Source organism: Prionailurus viverrinus, chromosome A1 (genome assembly GCF_022837055.1).
Source record: "Prionailurus viverrinus isolate Anna chromosome A1, UM_Priviv_1.0, whole genome shotgun sequence".
Lineage (NCBI taxonomy): Eukaryota > Metazoa > Chordata > Mammalia > Carnivora > Felidae > Prionailurus > Prionailurus viverrinus.
The window spans coordinates 233,607,826-233,632,149 of NC_062561.1; the positions used below are offsets into that span (position 1 = coordinate 233,607,826).

The window sequence follows — 24,324 nt, forward strand, 5'->3', positions numbered from 1 at the left end:
TAACCCTAAAAGAGTACTGCCTCACAGAACTAGCAATGTCTTCTGAGAATAAGGCAGACACGCTTTTTAATTTTGTCCCTTACTAGAAATAGTCATGTCCTTAAGGAGAAGGTCACAATCATAAAAAAAAAAAAGAAAAGCTCACAATAAGTATTAAGAAGTGTGTCTTTCAAACAGCAATCTAAATCAGGAGAGGGCAAACTTTTTCTTAAAAGGGTGGCGTAGTGAATATTTTAGGATTTGCAGACGAGACGTAAATGAGCAAATGTGGCTGTGTGGCTCTGTTCTAGTAAAACCTTATTTACAAAGACCACTGAGCTGGATTTGGCCCCCAGGCTGCAGCTTCCTGAGCCCTGATCTGCACACTTACAATGCTCAAAGACCTCACACCACTGGGGAGAACGAGTGTGTTTCAGTGGCCAGTAGGTATGAGTTCTTTAACAGAATTTAGCTTGGATGCTCAGATTTAATGAGTGACTTTTAATGAAGTCTACTGTAACTGCAAAACCTACCCCTCAGAGTAAGTGCATTCAGTATCCAGTGCTCCACCCAAGTGTGTTAATGCGATTCCAGCCCCTAGACGACAGCTTTGCTCAAAGCAGGCTTGACAAACACGGTTCCTTCAGTGTATTTTGTTAGTCTAGAACGTATAGCTCTTTTACGAAATAGGTTCAGATAGCATTTCCTCTTTTGGCGTCTGTACTGTTTCTCAATGTGACGTTTTTATTTTGTACCCTTAAACATACTCTTGCTTATACTTATTAGGGCAAACATGCAATGATTTTGGGCTGTCTGATAATTGTGTTGCTCAAAAGTGCTCCGGTACCAAATCTTTCTTTTTTATTATGAGCAAAACCAGATGTTAGTAAGAGTCAAGTTGGAACAAAGTTGACATAGTTAAATCGCGGGGTAACATGGCGATCTCCTTTGCCACACGCATCACGCGAGATGGTTCTGTGTTTTGCGTACCTAACTTTTTCTTACAGAAGGATACTTCTGACACCTGAAGGCCTATCTGACGATTGGACTGGTTATCATCAAAAAACATGGGCAAGGGAGAACCAAATAGTTTAATAGCAATAATATAAAAAGGTACATTTAGATTATAATAGTAACAGAAAGCTGTATAATGGTACCTTATTAACTGGAAAAAATCAGGTTGCAAAATAACATATTTAATAAAATTCCATTCCTCTTACACACACACACACACACACACACACACACACACACACACACAATCTGTGCACATAAATACATGTGTGTTGTAGAGTCTACTAGAACATGTATCAATATGTACCAAACTCTAAATGGATTATCTCTAGGTTTGAGGATGCTTGCCTTTTTTCGAGTCACACATTCACTCTCAGAATTATTCAGGAGTATTATACTTTCACAATCTAAAAAAATAAAAAATGAAAAAGAAAGGAAGAAGTGAATGCTCGTCATAAAAATTATGTAAAAAGGGGGGCGTCTGGGCGGCTCTTCAGTGTCCGACTTTGGCTCAGGTCATGATCTCACACTTTGTGGGTTTGAGCCTGGCTTTGGGCTCTGTGCTGACAGCTCGGAGCCTGGAGCCTGCTTCGGTTTCTGTGTCTCCGTCTCTCCCTGTTCCTTTTCCACTTGCGCTCTGTCTCTCTCTCAAAAATAAATACACATGAAAAAATAGAAATTATGTAAAAGAAGGGGAAAATTTCACCCATAATGACTTTGACAAAGACAAACACCATTGTCATTTCATGCAGTCTTTATATATATGTATGTGTATATATATATATATATATATATATACACTATATTTATATATATAAATTATATATAAAGTATATATATATAAATATAGTGTATATATATATGTATATATATATACTATAAAAGTTTTTTATATTTATTTTTGAGAGAGACAGAGAGAGAGAGAGAGACAGAGTGAGCACGACAGGGGGAGGGGCAGAGAGAGAGGGAGATACAGAATCTGAAGCAGGCTCCAGGATCTGAGCTGTCAGCCCAGAGCCCGACGTGGGACTCGAACTCTTGAACTGCGAGATCATGAACTGAGCTGAAGTCAGATGCTTAACCAAGTGAGCCACCCAGGCGCCCCAGTAGGTTTTTGATAAAGAATGTACAGAGTTGAAATAACAGTAAACATAAAATTTTTCATAATTGCTTTTTCACTTGTTATACACCTTTCCTATCATATGCATATGATGATGTATCATATTACCAAAAATTGTTAATAAATCTCATTTTAATATTCTATCATGTAGAGACACTATAATGCAATTTACCGCCTCTTTTCTTGCTGGACATATATATTACTTTAGGTTAACAAACCCACGGACAGTGCCGAGACAGTCATGCCAAGGGGGGGTAGTACACATACACCTGGATTCTAACCCTGCTTTCCAGCTGCGTGTAGCTCGCACTATAAGCTACATTGTGAAGACGAGACGTTGGGCACATAAAGTATATGCTTCATGAAGAGTAGTAGCCACTCTCGTCAAGCTTTCTTTTAACTGCAGGTTCAATCATTCATTAGGTCAGAATAGCTGCTGTTGGCTGTTTCAAAACCAAGCAGTTTTAATAAGATCGCCAATTGGCTTTGCAAAGTGTTGTAGATATTAATACTTCCCCAGTAATATGTGAGAGAGTTTGTTTTGCTAAAACCTCTCTATCACTGAGCGTCATCATCAGTTTTTTTGTGTCGATTCGATAGTATTCCTTTCTTTTTCTATGATTCATTATTTACTGATTATGTTATTTGGCTGATTATTTTTTAACTGTGTGATAATTAACCATTACTTTGAGAAAGAAGGAGAGAGGGAACATACATATGTGAGTGAACTGTTTGTCTTTATGCTTGTTTAGCTATTGAAATTCAACACTTTTCTTATAGATTTTAACAGAATTTGTTTTTAAGAATACTAACTCTTTGTCATTAGTTTTTCTCCACTTCATTAGCTTGTTGACTTTATCGTTTTAAATTTAAAGAAGTTTATTTCAGTGTTGCCAGATACATATATTTTTTCATAATGACACCATCCAGCGCTTAGGGATTTAGTAAGGTTTTTCCTTTCCTTTCTCATGCTATTACTACAAATATTCATCCCTGGAATTCATAGAACAGTTCAGTTATTTAAAGATAGATCCTGCACTTTGTAATTTATGTCATAGTTATAGCCTGCCTTTCTTTTTCCTCACTGACAAAAATCAACCTCCAATTTTACTCTAATGAAAATGTTCAATTAAAATCTTTGTATGAAGGAGGGGGTCTCAGCTGTACGTTGCTTCATCCTGCAAACAGAAATCAGGTTTACAGTCAGACGTCTGAAATACTTTCTTTTATTAATCCTCTTTTGGCTAGGGAAAGGTTTAGTTTTGCATTTTGAGATGTTATACAGCTTTTACCTATATTTTTAATAACTCCGTATCAGTACTTTTTGTATAATAGAACTTAATGCATTAGGCTGGATATGATTAAGACATCATCACAGTGCTTTTCCTCTTGTTTCTTGTTTGTGCCCAACTTCTGGGGTTTGCATTAAATGTTATGTGTTTTGAGTGCAAGACAGACAGCGCTGGTCGAATCACGTACGTATTGGGTGGTGTCCTCACTTGTTGAGTTTAGAGCACTCACCTAAAATATGAACTTAATTGTGAATTCCGTGTGCCTGCAACAGTGGTTTCATGGTTTGTATGTTCCAGAAGATAGAGAATTAGCTAGGTTTCTCTTTTTGTGATGGAGACTAACCTGGCTTTGGACAGATCCAAAGACGGATCCAGAGACAACTCAGGTCTCTAGCTATCCTTTTCCTGGTGTTCTAGATTTCTTGACTGTCAAATAAGGAAAGTGAAAGGACAGCATTTGAGAGTGGGAACAGGCAGTGAGACACTGGACTGCGTTCTTGGAGAGAAAAAGACTAAATAGGAAAACAAACGTGCTCACTGAGCTGCTCTCAGTGTTTTAGTTGGGGCCATCATGCTGATTGGGATTTTATTTTGTGTTCTTTGTGGCGCATTTCTATGCACCTACACAGGTGCATCACTTGCTTAGACCTGCTGAGTGGTTGTATTTTAGGAGAGAGATTAAGCCTGTCATTCTTAATAATATCAGAAATATTAAAGCTGTGGACTCCATTCCTTATTATTCCTGTCCTGTTGCCTTGTCAGCCTGATGGAGAAATCTCCAGGAGGTGATGTGGAGAGGTTTGTGCAGGTCTGATTTGCTTGGTCACATGCAGTGTCCCAAGTTCACTGATGGGTCAATTGTCTGCCTCCACTCTCCACATGAGAACGCGTCGGAATTCCCATTATGGTGCAGGGGAAACCTTGCTTTCTCTCTCATATGGGATTTTGGCCCTTTTCCTGGTTTGTGTAGGTGAGTGCCTGCCAAGTATGTTTTGTTCTGGTTTTATGACCACTATAAATATTTGTGAATCACAGATGTGTGGTCAAGTTCAGGATCCATTTTTTTCCCTTTGCTTCGTGTTGGAGGCAGGATGGGGATGGCCTGCGTGTGCTGTTCATTCTCACACACCCAGTAGAGGGGCAGATGTGTGTGGGGTTAATTGCTTTTGGATTTGAAGATTTACATGTGCATGTAAGGATACTGCCCCCTTGATTAACATGTGCGTAAGATCTTTTTTGGCGGAACTTTCCTAAGGGTCTAAATATGACCCCGTGTTTGGATTTTTAAATTTCATGGGGCTTGGGGTTTTCCTGCGTTGCAGCCTCCAGATCAGCGTCCTGGAGAGGCTTCTGTAGCTTCGGGGCTGCAAACCTAATCAGTTCATGTTTTATCCACTGGAGCTTTTCATGTGGTTTTCATGTGTGTTTGTGCCTTTTTTAGCCTTCCAGGCCACAAAGGGATCAGAGTCATTTTGCTTCATTTGCTTTTGCTAAAGCTTGGACAGTACCCATTATTGGTTAAACCGAAGCAGAAAAAGCAAAGGTTGGAAAGATGGTCAGGAGATTCTGGGAAGTAAATACCACTGTATTTTTATATGACAGGATCTAAGAATAGTCATCCGATTTTATATTTCCAGCATTCACAAATTAGGTGGGTACAGCTAAGTTTTTATCAAGCTCAGAATATTTTTTTTTTTTTTTTGTGGGAGGTGACTGCTTTGCTCATAGCTCAGAGGCCCTGCTCCTCCTTTTGAGAAATGCTCCTCCTTCCTCCATAGAAAGCCACCTCCTGCCTGAAAGAAAGGTACCTTCTCAAGCTGGCCAAGCACCCGTCTCACCTGGTGGCCACCCTGACTTAATTCTAGTTGAGGCCATGCCCCCAGCTGGGGCACCAATACCCCATTCCTTCTCTCCCACTCCAGGATAACACTTAAATTATTCTTCCCTTTCTTTCCGGCATCATAAGTGTTTATTTTCCCCTTTCTGCTGGATCTTTCCAGTAAGAATGGGCACATCTGCCACCTTAAAAAAAAATGACCCGTGACCTTAATTTCTCCTCAGCTACAACCCACGTCTCTTTTCTCTTTTCTTTTCTTTTCTTTTCTTTTCTTTTCTTTTCTCTTCTCTTCTCTTCTCTTTTTTCTTTTCTTCTTTTTTTTCTTTTTCTTTTCTTTTTTCTTTTCTTTTCTCTTTTCTTTTCTTTTCTTTTCTTTTCTTTTTCTCTTCTCTTCTTTTCTTTTCTTCTCTCCTGTCTCTTTTCTCTCTCCTTTTCCTGTTCCTTTCTTTAACAGAAAAACTCCTTAAAAGCACTTGCTTGTATTTCTTGTCCTTAATTCCTGTGTTTGCAGTTCCTCTTGAACCCACGTTGACTGCTCAGTCCTCCATCACTACTGCGTCTTCAGGTCACCAGTTACAGCCATGTTGCTGACCCTAAGGGTCAAGACTTGCACAGCATCACACTTGGCAGTCAGCCAGTCAGCTGCATTCCCTCCCACCTCCTTGAAGCATTTTGCTCATCTGGTTTCCGGGTACCACGTTTCTCTGGTGCGATCCCTAAACATCTCTGGCCATTTCCTCTTTCCTCCACTCTCATCCCCTTGCCCTCCAACCACAGGAGTCCTGGGTTCAGTGCTTTGGCCTCACCTCTTTCTCACCATCCTTCCCATTTGCATAATTTCTGCCCTCCCCCCAATGTAAGCTCCATGAGGGCAGAGATTTTTGCTTATTTAAAAAAATTTTTTTAACGTTTATTTTTTGAGAGACAGAGCATGAGCTGGGGAGGGGACAGAGAGAGAGGGGGTCAGATTCTGAAAAAGGCTCCAGGCTCTGAGCTGTCAGCACAGAGCCCGATGCAGGGCTCGGACTCACGGACCGCGAGATCGCGACCTGAGCCGAAGTCGGATGCTTAACCGACTGATCCACCCAGGCACCCCCGATTTTTGCTTATTTTGACCACTGGTCCATCTCCAGGCATGGAGAAAAGCCCAGGAGGTAAAAACCTGTCAATAATTATTTGTTGAATGGATGGATTTGTAGAGGTGAGGATGGGTGATGGGTGGATAGATGGATAGATCTCTTGGGATTTTCCAAACTGGGTGAGAAAAACTCTCTTTTTAATTGGGGCACAGAGGTGGAAGTCTATGAGCTTTGTCTGCACAACGAAGGGTGGGGATTATTTCTCCTCTACTTCCAAATAGAGTTTGCTGTTTGGTCTAATTTTCCCAGTATCATCAGGTGGATCAATATTTGCGAGTTCACTATTTCTCAGTTCACCTGTTACCTCTCTGGAACCTCTGTTCCCTCTCCACGATCAAATGAATTAGGTTGCACTTCCTCTGTGTCCGTGCACTTTTGGGCATGTCCCCACCACGGCACTTTAAAGTCGGATTCACTGTTATTTTTGTATATGTATAGTCTTCTCTTCAGACTGTGAAGCCCTTGGCTTGATTGTGTTTATCTTCCCGGGTAGTTAACACTGCGGCACGCCATAACCGCTCATTACGTGTGTGGTATTTAATGAAGTGATTTTAGACTGAATTTTTTTTGTAAAACATAACTTAACTCTAATGGTCCTTAAGAGTGCAATAAAAATGTGCTACGTTGAAGATGTTTGTTTCATGAATTTACAATAATTAAATGATTAGATTTGCCGAAGCCATTCTAGCCTGTCCCAAAATTGTCCAGCCTGAATAGTCTGGTCTACTGCCTTCGGAGTAGTCTTTGACATCTTCCAATATAAGTGAACATTATTCCTACTGTATCTTAGGGAGGAAAGAGTGTGTGGTCCCTCCAAAGTCTCCTTCTCCCTAATGGCTATCTATAATGTGTGAAGATGCCGTAAAAAGAAGGTGACTGTAGTTAAATAGCACCGAGACCAGTGGCTCCCCCCGCCCCGCCCCACGTGGTAGGATCGGATGTCAGTTCCTTCCTGGCATTTACATTTCTTACACTCAGCATTTGGACCTCCTGTCAGTATCACAGAGAATTTCATCAGGATCATCTTCAAGGAGTACATATTCTTAAATGTAAAAATAGCACAGCATGGCATGACTGTAAGGTCATGGAGCTGAGCCAGCCTTAGAACCCTGAAGTCGTGTTTCCTGTAAATTAGTTATCGAAATGTGCAGGTTCAAAAAACAGCATTGACGTGTCTTTTATGGAGTCCCTGCCATGCTGGGAGCACAAATCTGTGTTAGCTGAATGTATGCATGTGTGTGTATATAAATGTATTTATAGATAGACGTAGATAAAGCCGTAGATCTAGAAAGATGTAGGTAGACAGAGGTAAGTGTATGGACATAGAGGTATAGATATAGACGGGCACACATACAGATATAGACACAGATATATACATGTAGATATATAGGTATATAGGTTTATAGATATAGATGTAGACAGAGATCACACTATTATTATGACTTACAAAGGCCACTAAGTCACGGTTGCAATCCATGAAATAAATGTCTAAAACAGTGTGCTGTAGCCTAACCTTATGGCTTAGTTATGAATTTTTGGTAAAGTAATTGAGAGCTACTGAAGTATCCACCAAATAGAGGAAAACCATAGCTACTCAGCTTCTTTTGAATAAATGATCTTTCACTAATTCGGTCCTACAAGCACATGTGGATGTGGGCGCGCACATGTACACACACACACACACACACACACACACACACACACATTTTTCACTGGACAGTGTGGACAGTCACCGACCTTTTTTTATCAGCCATCCCTGAACATGCTGCCATTGTGTTTACAGCTGGGAGCATCAGATAGGATGTATCCACAGGCCAGGCATACAGTAGGCGCCAAACAAGAAGGAACGAGTGAAGCTTGTGAACGACCACATACTTCCTTGATTAGTGCTCATTCTAAAGTATCTTCAGTGAACCGAGCATCAGTGTCTTGTATATATTCTAGCTTTGACTCTGTATTTGTTTATTTTGAAAGAGAGAGAGAACGAGAATGAGACAGGGAAGGACAGAGAGAGAGAGGGAGAGAGAGAATCCCAAGCAGGCTCCTGCTCTCAGCATGGAGCCTGATGTGGGACTTGAACCCATGAACCACGATATCATGACCTGAGCTGAAACCAAGAGTCGTACGCTTAGCTGACTGAGCCACCCAAGCACCTCTTGTTTTCTTATTCACAGACTGTCTCATGGCAGAGCATTGACAAAGTGATTTTTGTTTTCTTAAATCGTACCTGGTTGGATAGATACAGGTACAAGTAACATTACCCACAAGTGCATGGTTTGTGGAGGCTTGATTGGTTTAGAGTAGCTGCTTCTCCTTTGCTTGAGCCCAGGCCAGTTCCCAGCATGTAGAAAGTGCACAATGTAAATATTCCTAGAACACCTCTCCCTGCCATTGGTACTCAGCCATGTTTGGGTCTGAAGGAAGGCTTGGACGAGTTCACAAGTGCAGCCATTCAACAGTCCTTCATAATGCAGCAAAGACAATACAAGTTGAACTAAGCTTCTCCAACATTTCATAATATGAAACATTATATGAACCACTGGTAATAATTCATAATACGGCTCCAATCACTAGAGTGTCCCCTGTATCCCAGACACTGACATAACTGCCCTACTTCCATCATTTCATCTTCTCAACAGCCATACAAGAACCGGTTCTGATGTTATCCCCGGTTTAGAGATGAGAAAACTGAGGCATAGAGAGGTTAAGAAACTTGCCTAGGTCATGCCAAGGTTACCCGGATGGCAGAGCCGGTGGATAACATATCACTTCCTCATTCAGTGTGAGTTTCACCCCCTTATTTTGTGAAGGTCACCGAGGTAGCTCCCGTTGCAGAATATTGTGGAAAAGAATTGTAAAGCAGTAGAACCCGCCTATTTTCAACAGTGCAAACTAAAGCTACCATAGGTTTCTGCAAATAGTGTCTTGGTTTTATTTCACTGAGCTAGCGGATATTTTAAGGGTTGGAACCCACTCTCACTGTGTAATTTTCTTGCAGAAAACACATGATTGGTGGTTAATCTCAAACACAGATCCCTCATGGATAAACATCTGTATAAACAAATGTCCCTGAAGCATCTTTTCCTGAATGTGGGGGTCATCAAGGACTCACGGACATCCCGATTAATGTCTGATTGGAAATTACATTTCTATTGTTGACGTAAAACACCAACCCCTTTTCTTGAAAATGGCAAGGAAGGCGGCAAGGTGAAATAACCTATATCCGTCCCACCTCTTCATCACCAAACAGACATTTACTGAGCACATACAGCGGATAAGACTGTTTCAGGCATTGGAAGTACACTGGTAAAGAAGACAGGCTCCCAGTTATCATGGAGCATATACATTTTAGGTGGGACAGTTCGACGATAACCAAAAATTATATCACAATAAATAAGAAGGCTGGCATGCAGTGGTAAGTGCTGTGCAGAGAACTCGGATGGGTTCATGTGATAGTGAGTAGGGGACAGCTTTGGAGTGGCCTGTGTGTAGTGAGAAGGCGAGAATGTTGTGGTTGATCGCAGCGGTGGGCAAGAGTTAGAGCGTGTAGGGCTTTATAGGGCAGGACACAAAATGGATGTTCATTATGGGCATTGAGAGGCCTTGGTAGAAACCGTGGAGGGTCATGATTTTGTTTGCATTTTTTTAAACATTTGTTGTCAAGTGTATTTATTTATTTTTGAGAAAGAGAGAGCAGGGGAGGGGCGGAGGGAGAGGGGGAGAGAGAGAGACTCCCAAGCAGGCTCCACACTGCAGTGCAGAGCCCAACGAGGCGCTTGAACTCGTGAACCGTGAGATCATGACCCATGCTGAGATCAAGAGTTGGATGCTGAACTGACTGAGGCACCCAGGCACCCCTTGTTTGTGTTTTTAAATTCTCATTCAAAATTGTTATAGTTACCATTGGAAGACCAACTGGAAGGTCACTGTACGTGACTGAATAAGGCGTGATGGTGGCACAGATCAGGGGGTTATTGGTGGAGACGGAGAACACTAGATGGGTTTGGCATGTTTTTATTTTTTTTTTATTTTTTTATTTTTTTATTTTTTTATTTAAAAAAAAATTTTTTTTCAACGTTTATTTATTTTTGGGACAGAGAGAGACAGAGCATGAACGGGGGAGGGGCAGGGAGAGAGGGAGACACAGAATCGGAAACAGGCTCCAGGCTCTGAGCCATCAGCCCAGAGCCCGACGCGGGGCTCGAACTCACGGAGCGCGAGATCGTGACCTGGCTGAAGTCGGACGCTTAACCGACTGCGCCACCCAGGCGCCCCAAGTTTGGCATGTTTTTAGAAGCAGAGTCAATGGTACTCTGATGGCTTGGGCATTGGGGGAGAGAGGAAGAAAAATTAAGAATGAATGTGGATTTTGGACATAAGAAATTCAGTGGATGGTGGGCCATTTACTGAGACAGAAGTCCTGGGGTGGGGGCAGGCACAGGTTTTAGAGGGAAAAACAAGAATTCTCCTAGGGCCATGTTAGTTTTAGGTTGACAGGTGTCATTGGTCATCCAGTTGGAGAGAATGGGCAGATAGCTATGTGAGTCCAGACTATCTGGGAATGATTGGAACAAGAGATAATAGTTGGGAATCATCGGCATACCCACAGTATTAAAGTGCAGGGCTCTCCCCTAGGACCCCGGGAGGTGCCGCAGACAGGACTGTGGGGACGGTCCTAGCATCTTTGGAGACCCCTTCATAGTATTTCACTGGGTAGTGTAGTGCTTTGATACTTCGGGGGTGATCTTAACAGTGACAAAAAGTCCCAAAGGTAGTTCTCCCCTTGAGAGAGATTTCTTTTCACATCTTAGCAGCAGAATTCTCCATGGTTGTTGTAACATCAAATGCCATTTTGGTTCTAGAGAATATAAGGTCAGGTTCTTACAGTGAAGTCTGCCATGGGAGTTCTTGTCAGCTTTTAGTTTGCTTTTTTCCTTCCAATTAGCAGTTCAGGCTGTTTTTCGTAAATGCGGTCTCTTCCCCAGTTGAGTCTTGGGAGGCTCGGGGCCAGGCAAGACACGGGTTTTAACGATCTAGCCAGTATTCCTTGTTACCAAAATTCTACCTCCTGACATAGAAATCTGCCCTACTGTTTTCTCCTCCTGCTCTTTTAATTGTATCTTTTCTTCCTGGGGACCTTGGGTTAGTGAAAGGTCAGTATTTAAGAGGCCCTTCGAGTATTTTCGCTGCCATATTTCATGTTCTTGGCCTCAGTTCTGGCTCCGGGCAGCACACCTGTTGACTGAATCAGTCTCTGTGAACATTCACAATGTGCTGGGTAGGAGACCAGACGTGGTCTTAATAACAACACAGGGAATAGTGATGCAGGCCAGAGAGCCACTCAGTGTTGGATTTCAGGTGAGGAGTTTAGTGAACCCCGCTCGCATCGTTCACACCTTTTGTTAGAGGATCAAAGCAGGGAAGCCCAGGGTGTCATCAGAGTTTTATCAGTGGCTTAGAACTTTGATTTTCTATCAGAGAGAAATGCATCTGGCTTATTAATGCACAGTTGAAAGCTCACCCTTCTCGTGGTTAGTGAAAATAAGATTGACACTGGCCATTAAGATTCCCTCAGGCAGCTGTCTTCTCCCGTAAACCGGGATACAGGGCTGGACGTTGAGAAGGAACGGGTGTCAGCATCCAGCATCTGCACTGAGAGCTCTGTGGAAAGGACACACCGAACTTGTAAGGCATGGTGACCCAGCCATGGGTAAAATAGATAAGCTCAACTGAAGAGTAAGTTATTTTTGCCAGTGGATCATTTCGCGGGTCAAATGCCAATGTATAGAAAGTAGCATGTACATAACCTAAGAGATCTCATTTTTATGTTCATGTATTTTTCAGTGTTTATTTTTGAGAGAGAGAGAGCACAAATGGGACAGGGGCGGAGAGAGAGGGGGACAGAGGATCCGAAGCGGGCTCTGCGCTGACAGCAGCGAGCCCGATGAGGGGCTTGAACTCGTGAACCGTGAGATCATGACCGGAGCTCAAGTCGGACGCTCAACCGACTGAGCCACCCAGGTGTCCCAAGATCTCACTTTGTTGAGGTGTGATGGGCTGACAAAAAGCCAATAAAAAGACTGTATCTAATGTATATGTACCTACGTTGATGACTTTGTGAAGCCATTGCGAGCGTTAGGGACGTCAACATACCGATGACCTCCCCGAATATCCTCCTGGCCCCTTTATTATTATTGTTGAATTTTTTTTCTGAATATTTAACCTAGGATCTACCCTCGTAGCCAATTGAAGTCTACAGTACAGCAGTGCCATTTCAGCTGTAGGCACTGTGGTCTATACTAGATCCGAGTTTTAAAATGAGTGCTATATTTGGAGATGGAGAGTCGCCTCTCAGGAGTGCCGTTTGGAACAGGTCGGTTGGGGGTCGGAAGCAAACCCGCAGCACCTTACGTCACGGTCAGCCTGAATTCTCATGTGTGGTTTCCCTTCTCTGCTGCACCGTGGTGTCCAGATCTCAGGTGTACGTGTCGTGCTGATGCCTCTTCTCAAACGGGGGAGGCAGAGCTCACGGAGGGCAGCAGATCAAGGTGGAACTTACCGCAACTGATCAGGGCTTTTGATGACTGCTCACAGCTGTCTGTGAGGCCCATGAACACCTCACCTGAGGTTATAACAAGGTTTATAGCTGACCCAGGCTTTGGGATGGGGTCAGGGAGGTGAAAGGGGGTTCCCTTGTTGGTTTTAAGACTAATTTTATTCTGCCACTTTTGGGATTAGAAACACCATAAAACATCTCCTGTATTGTCGATAGCCATCCTAGTCTGATAAAAATTCAACAGGATACAAAAAGCCAGCGACCCTGAAAGATGCCGGGGAGGGCCAGGTGGAATGATCGTTACCACCTAGCAGAAAAGCTCATGACATGATCACTCGCAAAATGCTGGGAGATGGCAGAACCGGGCAACAAAAACTCTTAACGAAAATGAGAGAACCCCGTTCTTTCGTGGGCACACCCCATTGTTAGCTTTCTTTTTGCTTCATGTCTAAAGTGGAGAAAAAGATTCCAGGTGCCATTTTTAAAGGAACAGAGAGTCCGTCCTCCCTCCAGATTCACCCCGTCTCATAGGCACAAGCACACTGCTCCCCTCTCGGGGTGCCGGATTCTCCCCACGCTGGAGACGGGTTCTGGGCGAAACGTATCGTATGGGATGCCTGTGTGTTCTGTTCGAGGAGTCCTCCTTCGGTCAGCGCAGAGTAGGACTGGAAGCTGAAAGCTCTCTGGGCAATGCCTTGCCCACATTTTGGAATTACAGAGTGGCCCATTCGTGGCACCTACCGCGTGGCATCAGACCAGCCACGTTAGTGACTTTCTGTGCCATGGAGTTCCTGTCGGCCAGGGAACGGTAGGGACAGCCTTGTGCTGATGGGGAAGAAGGAAGGCATTTCTAGACATGTCATTTTATTTATCCTGGATTCTTTTCAAGTTTACATTTCACTGGATCTCTAGTATTAATTTTAGCAGCTGCAGACTGGGAATTTTCTGCTTATTTCTTCCTCTTCTTTGGCAACAGGAAAGCTAGAATGTGATTTGGTTGTCATTAAGAAAAATCTATGCCAAAAGATAATAGAAACAATCTAACAAGTCAAATATTACCTAGAGACAGTATTCTGCAACACATGTGATAGATATATCTCTAATCTATACAGGTTCGAACAACCTTCAAATGAATGGGCAAAGATATGAATAGGGAATCGAATATGAGTCAATTTAAAAAAAAATTTTTTAAGTTTATTTGAGAGAGAGAGAGAGAGCACGCATGAGTGGGGGAGGGGCAGAGAGAGAGGGAGAAGGAGAATCTGAAGTAGGCTCCAGACTCAGAGCTGTCAGCACAGAGCCCAGCCCGAGCCTTGAACTCACAGACCAGGTGATCATGACTTGAGCTGAAGTCAGACGCCTAACTGACTGAGCCACACGGGTGCCCAAATATGAGTGAATTCTGATGTCTAGTAAGTACATGAAATGGTGATCCATCTGTGACTGTTAGGATAGTGAAATGCCATTTTTCTGACAGGCAAAAAAAAAAAAAAAAGAGAGAGAGAGAGAGAGAAAGGAAAAATAAAAACACTACTCGTAGAGATGCTGATAAAGGGGACTCACACCCATTCCTGACAGAAATGTGAATTGCTTACATTTTTGGGGAAAGCAGTCTGACAGTTCCTACGATAAATACGCAAACCCTTTGACCCCGTAGTACCACTTCTGGGAATACAGATTACAAAAGTAAAAACGCCAGCACACATAGAGAAGGGTCTGTGTCTTGGGGGTTTATATAGTAGCATTGTTTTCAGTGACCCCTGTAAAAAAAAAAAAAAACAAAAAAACACAAAACAACAACAAAAAAACCCCCAAAATCAAAACCAAAACGCAAAACACACTCAAAAAACAACTCGCATGTTGAGTACGTATCAAGAGTTAAAGGCTGTGTATCGATTGGATTATAAGAATGCCTCAGATATGCTGCATCCATTTAAAGATTCATTTAAATCTGGTGAAGTTGAAGAGATTTTTATAATATTCAGTGAGAAAAGTAGGCCCTATTTTATAAAGCAGGAAGACCCTCTTCCAAGTCCATATACATGTGTTTGTGATGAGATGAACAATGGAGAAAGATCTAGAAGTGTGTCTATTAGATTGTTAACAATGGTTATGTAGGCAGAAGAGAAGCAGCTCTAGAAAATGGTCCTGTGAGGGGCGCCTGGGTGGCTAAGTTGGTTGAGCAACCGATTCTTGGTTTCGACTCTCGGTTTTGGCTCGGGGCATGATCTGGCAATTTGTGAGTTCAAGCCCCGCGTCAGGCTCGGTGCTGACACTGCGGAGCCTGTTTGGGATTCTCTCCTTCTGTCTCTGCTCCTGCTCACGCTCTCTCTGTCTTTCTCAAAATAAACAAATAAGTTAAAAAAAAAAATGGTCCTGATTGGCACTGAGCTTGCAAAAGTATGAAGGTGTGGGGATTTGGGGGTATGAATTCCAACCTGACTGTTCTGGACTTAGCAGAGGTCTGGTTACAAGTAAGATTCTCAGAGAGCCTTTGAATTTCTTTCAAGGGCTTAAAGTAACTCATGCAAGGGACATAGACCCCTCTACTCCCCCGACCATTGCTTCCTGATGTGAGGAATCCTTTCTGACTGTCTTCTGATAACATTCATTCTCCTTTTAAATTTCCTCTTCTTAGGAGATAAACATTCACTAGCAGTGGATTAGAAATCCTTAAGTCTGCCCTTCGGTAGTTGATATATTTAATATTTCCCCTTCTCTCCAGCATGGGAGTAACCCTGGACAAGTGAAAAAAAAAATGCTGCCTCTGTTCCAGTTTCCTTTTCCATGTGTGCAAATTCCATAGTTGTCTTGTGCATTATGGGTGATGGCAAATACTATAATTAAGGTAAATTATACTGGTAAATGCCTATGTTTTGATTTAAGAGGTGTTGTATAAACAGAGGGACTGAGTATAATACGGCCTCCCAGCACCGCTGTGCTGGCGAAGGCCACCGCGGTCACCTCTAAGGAGCAAAATTGGTGGGGTGCTGAATGGAGCAGGAATAACTTGCGTGGGGTCATACCCATGAACCAGTGGCAAAGGTGAGGGTTTCCATGAGTTTCCATGAGTTCCACCGTTCGAAGGGCTCCTGTGCTTTGCCTGTGGTTCCCGAGGGAACACGTGCGTGTGCACCAGCACATAGCACCGAGGAGAAAGGGGATGGTGTTGCCCGGAGCGAACGCCCTCCTTTATTAGAACTCATCTGGAATCAGGGTGGTGTCTGGGGAGCACATCCTGGGCCAGTGGTTTGGCTGCGGGTGTATGAATAGGGCTTTGGGGAGGCTCATCAGAAAGCGCCTATTCTAGTCTTGGCTTTTCTCCCTGTGACGCTACAGACTCAACAAAAGTTGTTCCTGATTTTGTCTTCTGAAAGCTTGATTTGATTTGGCCAGTTCTGTATAGGTCTCGTTGAGCTTTTCCATATCTTGTACATGGATTCTTGAGGACATGGAAGGCTACCGAGGTGAACAAACAGAAGTCATTTGGGTGTAAATCTCCCATGCGTGTCGCGTGCATGTGGGCCCCGGGAACAGAGGTCCTTGCTGTCAGGGCACCGGCAGGCTGGCGTGTGGTCTGCTGTGACCCCGTGGGTCGGCACAGTGACAGATGAGGTTGCCCAGTTGTGCTTAGGGATCGGGGCAGCTGGAGAGTCATCATCTGAAGACTGGCCTTGTCTTGGCCCCTTTGATCCTCAGCTCAGAGGTGTATTTTTTCCTCTCTTAGCACAACTGTGCAGAGGACTTTGCACCGTCCTTTCTCTGCCTCTGTCCTTACTTCACAGGTGACACAGAATCTGGCTAGACATTCCTTTTTTTTTTTAAGTTTGTTTATTTTGAGAGAGAGAGAGAGAGAGCACGAGAGGGGGAGGGGTAAAGAGAGGGGGGAGAGAGGGAATCTCAAGCAGGCTCCACACTGTCAGTGCAGAGCCCGACATGGGTCTCGAACTCATGAGTCTTGAGATCGGGACCTGAGCCGAAATCAAGAGTCAGATGCTTAACTGACTGAGCCGTCCAGGCTGAATATTCTCTTTGTCCTTACTTTATCCCAAATGGTTAAGATGCTTGTTACCTCTCTGAGTCCCTCTTAGCACCAATGGTAGTCTCTGGGACTTTCTACCCCATTACATGTTCTCATTGACATCGGGAGTTGTGTTTACTGCTAGTTTAGTATTCTTTGGTGTATGAAGACATAGATATAAGGGTTCCCATTCCTAGGGAAATTACAGCTTAGTGTGCCTCAGTGTATGTCATCTATAGGGGCAGTCGTTGTGTGATAAGGAGAAAGAACACCCCTGTTGGGTGGCAGGAATTATTAGCAAATGGCAAGCAAATTGATTGCAGTCATAGGAAGGGTTCTGGTAATTACCCACTGGAACCAAATAACATTGTTACAGAGGCGAGGAACATGGACGATGGAAAGTGTGGCCTTATTTTCTCTATCTTGCATATGGGAGGTGTAATGGTCTGAACGTTTGTGTCCTTGTGAAGTTCATGTGTTGAATTTCTAACCCCCAATGTGATAGTGTTGGGAGGAGGCGATTTGGGGAGATGATGGCCAAGTCCTCATAAATGGAATTAGTGTTCTTATAAAAGAAACACAAGACAGATGGCTTTCTCCTTCACCACCTCTCTTCCCCGTCTGCCGTGGGACAACCCAGAGTGAAGACAGCAGTCTGGGAACCAAGAAACAGACCCTCACCAGACACCAAATGTGCTCACACCTTTGGTCTTGGACTTCCTAGCCTCCAGAATTGTGAGAATAAATGTTTGTTGTTTAAGCACCCCCCCCCCCCCAGTCAATGATAACTTATGACATAAGCCTGAGCCAAGATAGGAGAACTTTAATAAATTTAAAAATGAGATTATCAATCAGAATGGCTAGTAGGCACAGGATGTGTGGATCCCAGGATCGGTGGTGATTAAGAAATAGTGTAAGAGTGAAGGAAGATGCCTCAAGAGGGAGGAATGCAGTTATGTAGTCAGGTGAACTGAACCTTCACTGGTCATCCTTACTCCCCTTACGTTTGAAAGGTACAAGAAGCGAGGGTCCATTGCTATTTTGCAAATTACAGGTAGTGCTGAAGAATAACCAGAATCAGTGGAGAACAATGTACAAAATGGGATCCCACTTAAGACTTGAATCAATACAGATTTATGTGCGAAATTAAAAAAAAAAAGTTTTAACAAAGCAGATGATGTGCATAAGTGGAAGTGGGAAATACGTTCTGCATACACAATCCAGTAGGATAGCATATTTAATTAGAAGTCGTATGATGTTAAGAATGCGCTCTTTGAAAAACTTGTCTGTGAATTGTGTCCAACTGTTTTTATTTATTCTAGTGTGACTTCTTACGGGTAAAGAATAAAAGCAGCAGCATCTTAAAATAATACAGCAGAGAGTTGAAACGCGGTATGTAAATTGCCTCCCTTATATTTCACGTGGCAGAAGAAAGAGTGAATCTGTACAGTATTTACAAAGTAATTAGGAAGTTGTGCAATGACTATACCAGGCTTCCTGTTTTAGGAGCTAAGAAAAGTTTCAGTGGTAAGCGGCTTACCGTTTAGTGCGCTCTCAGTATTTGTGGACTCGGGAGAGCAGATGTCACCTGTGGATGATAAAGGACATTTCCTATTGCATAGCAGGAATTTCTAGTAAGTGGCGGGACTTTGATTGGAATCTCGAGAGGGGGCTGATGATTACATCCGGCAATGGTCTTAGCCATTCTTTTCCTCTTTACAATGCATAAGCTATTTAATTGCATCTTAAAAAAAAATCCGTCTAAAGCGGAGTTTCTCATTCTCAGCACTCCTGACGTTTTGGGTTGGATAGTTTCTTTCTTTTTAGCGGGATGGGTGGGGGGGATTTCCTGTGTGTTACAGGATGTTTATCAGGATCCCCAATCTCTACTCGCTAGATGTCAGTAGTGTCCCCCAGTTGTGACAGCCAAAATTGTCTCCAGACGTTGCTAAATGTTCCCAGGCAGAGGGAATAACATCGCCGTTGATTTTGAACTATTGGTCGAAACACACTCTACTAAATTAGAAACAGGACAAATACAAGTCTCGAAAACACTGTGTGTACTTGTGTTAGCACATATCTGTGAACGCCAGGCCTTGGACTTGATGCAGTGCTATTTCCATGTTGCCTTTGACAGGATTCCTGACCTCATGCCAGTAGCTTCCATCCAGGGAGATAGCCCTGAGTGGAGGCTGGCAAGCAGGATGCCACAGTGGCGTTTGCTCTCTCTTTCGTGGAGGCTGCTGGAGGCTCGCCTCCACCTGGATCTAAGTGCTGGGAAGTGTGGGGCCTGCCTTTGATGAGTAATGACTTTGAGGTTTATCCTGTAGTTAGCAGTAATCAGAAAAGGGTTGGAGTGGATGGCCACGGCTGCCGTCTCTGTCTTCCCTGACCCCCTGTATTTCCAATTCAAGCTTTTACCCCTCATTTATGTGCTCCTGGATTTTAGTTTTATTTTTTAAATGTTTATTTATTTTGAGAGGGAGAGAGAGAGCGAGCACGCAGGTGGGGTAGGATCAGAGAGAGAGAGAGAAGAGAGAATCCCAAGCAGACTGTGCCATCAGTGAACAGCCCACTGCGGGGCTCAAACTCATGAACTGTGAGATCCTGACCAGAGCCAAAATCAAGAGTTGGAGACTCAACCGACCGAACTGTCCGGGTGCTCCATATGTGCTCCTGGATTTTAGGGTGAAAGACTGGGACAAATAAAATCCAATCCCCCAACTACAGGCAAGAGAAGAGCTTTGAGAATTGATTTATGATGTGATGACCCTCGGCCATCATTACATCTGTGTCCCTAATTTTTACTGGTAGCTCTCCCAAACAACACAAGGATTAGAGTAAAATGTATGCTTGGAAGTGAGAATCTTTATGGTGTTATCCCTGAAACCCACATTGATTAAAAAAATTTTTTTTAACATTTATTTATTTTTGAGAGACAGAGTGAGAGTGGGAGTGGGGGAGGAGTAGAGAGAGAAGGAGGCACAGAATCCGACGCAGGCTCCAGGCTCTGAGCTGTCAGCACAGAGCCCGATGCGGGGCTCAGACCCACGACTGTGAGATCATGACCTGAGCCGAAGTCGGACGCTCCACCGATGGAGCCACGTAGGCGCCCAAACCCACATTGTTTATTGAGCTGAGTGAGCATACCTTAGAGTTGCCCTTGAAAGAATGCAATTAAAAAATCATTATTATTATTATTACTATTATTATTATTACTATTATTTTGCTGCTGTACTTTCTCAGCTGTGATCCAAAGAAGACAGTTGCCTAGCGAGGGAAGATTTCACAGTGTATATCTCTGAACTAACTTGGAGATCTGATCCCAGCTCTAGCACTGAAGAATGTTATGTGTATTTGAGAAACTCCCTGAAATAGAGCGAGGCCATAAACCAGTGAGTGAATTAGAACGATGCAGACAGTAGTCGTTTTGATTCGATAGGTGCTCTGCAGGGCTTCTAATGCATATATTTCCCGTTTTACTTAAAGGGAAATTCCACCCAATTTGCTTAGACCAATCATCTGGAAGTACTTTTTATTCCCTTTTGACACCTTGCCAACTGGAAGAAAAAAAGAGGACAAAAGTATTATAAAAATGCTGAACTTAATGCAATTAATGTTAACGAGATGCTATTTTTTCATCTTCCAACACATGCATTGCATTAAATTAGGCTCTTCTAGGTTTATTATTACTTTTTTGATCCTTATTTGTTTTCTGTGTGTGTCACAAAGTGTGTGGATTCCTTTCCTTCCATCGTTTGACATCCCTGAGGCCGTAAGGTGTCTGTGTTCAGTGACCATCATCGCTGGATTATGTAGCACTCCCATCTAATAAGTGAGAAATCCAGTTCTTATGGTTGGTACAGCTTTCTCTGTACTGGTCAAAGGCTTTTGTTATTCAGTAATGAAATCCTGTGTAAAGAAGGCATTTTCTGAAAGCTGCTTCTTAAAAGTAGTCACTTACGGGAAGCACTTATTGGATAAATCAAGTAGTGGTTGATTTATCATTTGAAAAATACAAGTCACAGATTCATTTGGGTCCGATGTCTGCCTGCTTAAAGATCCATCCTGTCTTGTGATCAGCTCTCCTCTGTTTTTATCAAGTGGACTGAGCTTTGGGTGGTAAAGAGTTACACAAGATTGAGACCCATCTATGAAGCAGTGTCATATTTATCGAATAGCTATCTGTGAAGTGGTGTACTATTTAGAGTAGTCTTTCTTTGTGTCAGGCACTGTACTAGGTGGTTTTTGAATCTTGTGTTGGTCATGATGGAGACCCTGCAAAGTTTAGTCCCATTTAATAGATAAAATTGAGAAACAGAAGTCATGTAACTTTCCCAAGGTACAATCACAAAGCTGGGATTAATTTCAGGATCTGCTAACTCAAAACCCCTCCCTGATTCATAGAAAAATTCTTCTCTTGGTTGTGAATGATTACCTGTGGCTGGTGTGTAATATACACACACACACACACATATGTATACATATACATATATGTATACATATACATATACATATATGTAATTATATATATGTATACATATTTATATATTTATACATATATATAAATATATATATATTTTTCTAATGAACAGATCATTGGTTTTGCTGAGGTTTTTGGATGAGTTTCTTGGTGCATTTGCGTGTAGATTTCTAGTAAAGAATGTTACCAAGGTCTTATGTTATGGTTAGTAGACGGTAAAAGCATTTATCAAGCCAATGACTTATAAACATTTGAAAATGGACATATTTCCATCTTAATATTTATGCAAGATCCATGATATTTGAAACACTGAATGGAGATCTGTGTTATAAAATCGAATCAGAGGGACATTTAAAAATTTTATGCCCATTTAGAGAGAATATATTGGGTAGGCATCAGCAAAAGAGCTAGAGAAAAACTATTATCTTTGATGAAAGTAATTTTTTTTTTTTTACTCACAGTGAATTGCTAGATCTTGAATGCAGCTGAGTAAAGTTTTCCGTATCTTATGCTTCATTTATTGTAAATGAAATTAATTTTATTTGATGATATCCCTTAAAGTCTCAAATATTATTACAGTGAAATATGATGATTATAATGATGTCTATTTATGCATGTAATATGTGTTTTCCTAAACTAATTACATAATAAATTTTCATTTCACTGTGACAAGAGAGTTGGGTATCCTTTTAGCTCTCACACAGTTAAAAAAGAAAGACAGTAGATGATAATTTTGAATCAGGTCCTACTAGATGAAAAAAAAATGTTAGGGGGTGCCTGGGTGGCTCAGTCGGTTAAGGGTCTAACTCTTGGTTTTGGCTCAGGTCATGATGTCACGGTTTCGTGAGTTCGAGCCCCGTGTTGGGCCCTGTGCTGACAGTGCTGGGAGCCTGCTTGTGATTCTCTCTCTCTCTCTCTCTCTCTCTCTCTCTCTCTCTGTGCCTCTCCCGCATTCACGCTGTTTCTGTCTCTCTCAAAATGAATAAATAAACTTAAAAAAATTTATTTACAAAAAAGAAAAAAGTTAGGAAATGTTCTCTCCTACTTTTTTCAGATGAGTTTTACTTTAGAGATTTTACATCCTTATTTCAGTACGCATCGTGCTTGCATGCGGGGAAATTCATTTAAAGAAAGATTGATAAACTCTGTTAATGCTAGACTGTTGGGGAAACTGAGTACAGGAATGTTTCAGAAACATAGTTGTGTCATTTGACTTTTATTGAGCATGTGAAGCTTCTGTCCATATAGAACAAAAACATTGTGGAATGGTTATCTGCTATCATTTCCCTTCCCAGGTCACTACGTAAACTGAACAGGCTGACAATACGTAGCAATTTAGTTTCTCCAGTGTATATGGTGATTTTGTGAATTCATGTTGCCCTCTGTTCTAACTTCCCTTTTCTGTCCCCTTCAGCCACACACTGTAACATGTCTTGTCACTCTTTCCAGTTCTTAATGCTTTAAGGCTTATGCTTCTTTCATTATGAAGTCCCACTGAAGGTTTTTCACCAATGGATCAACATGTACCAGCCCGTTTGTATGAGTCCTAGCTCCACTCTGCCCACTACTATAGGCATGCCATTTAAATCTTGGATAGTCTTTGCCTGAACCTCCCAAGTCCTGTCTGAGGTTTCAGAAGCCAGTTGAACTCCTTCTTCCTCTTCTTAAGCCAACTTCCTTATGTCTGGTTAGTCCCATCTAGGTCTAGTGTATACTTTCACACTTGCTTTCATAGATTCACAGATGATATATGTTTGAGTAATGCCCTTTCTCTTTCTCCAGAGTACTCCCCTGATGGTTTGGGAAGAGCTTTGCCCATTCTTCTGTCTCTGGATAATTTATTTCCCGTTATCCTGGGGACATGCCCATCATTCCCAAAGTCCCCTTCACGCTGACTCCCAGGAACCTAGTACTAACTGCCTGACCTTGTGGTGGCTGGCTGGGAATGCAGATTCTGTTTTGCCTCCTGCCAACAATCATTCTACACACATTTTATGTGGTGGGTTGTATGGAATGGTGGACGTTGTTGGTGAAACACCAGAGATCGCTGATGGATGGATGTATACGTGCTGTGTTTCGGTCACGATGTTTTTGAATACAAGAAAATAATAACAAGGAGGACTGTTCGGTGTAGGAAACAATGGTAAAGTGATGGAGGGATTACAATAAAAGCAGTGCATAGTGGTTTTTTTTTTTTATATGACATTCTTGGTATAAAGTGTAAAGAATATTAGTAGTCAGTCAAGGTAGCTATTCCAAAGGTGAGTCATTTAAATATAGAGTAATCTAGGAAGTGGTAGACTGCATTTTCTTTTCATATAATGAATTCTGTGGGGCTTAATTAGAACAGGCAGAAGGGATAGGTAAAGGAAAGGGCACCTGGAATCCAGGACAGGATTGATTTTTAAAACATTTTTTTTTTTTTTTTTTAATTTTTTTTTCAATGTTTATTCATTTTTGGGACAGAGAGAGACAGAGCATGAACGGGGGAGGGGCAGAGAGAGAGGGAGACACAGAATCGGAAACAGGCTCCAGGCTCTGAGCCATCAGCCCAGAGCCCGACGCGGGGCTCGAACTCATGGACCGCGAGATCGTGACCTGGCTGAAGTCGGACGCCCAACCGACTGCGCCACCCAGGCGCCCCTTAAAACATTTTTTTTAACTTTTATTCATATTTGAGAGGGAGAGAGACAGAGCATGAGCGGGGGAGGGGCAGAGAGAGGGGGAGACACAGAATCCGAAACAGGCTCCAGGCTCTGAGCCATCAGCCCAGAGCCCGACGCGGGGCTCGAACTCACGGACCGCGAGATTGTGACCTGAGCTGAAGTCGGACGCTCAACCGACTGAGCCACCCGGGCGCCCCCAGGACAGGATTGATTTTCT

The 24,324-nt window shown here is 42.6% G+C and overlaps 1 protein-coding gene across 3 annotated transcripts in view; it reads left to right on the forward strand.

Annotated features, from left to right (window-relative positions):
- The window catches only part of SEMA5A (semaphorin 5A), a 476,129-nt gene that overhangs the window by 109,609 nt on the left and 342,196 nt on the right, over nt 1-24,324 (forward strand). The gene's annotated exons all lie outside the window — the stretch shown is intronic.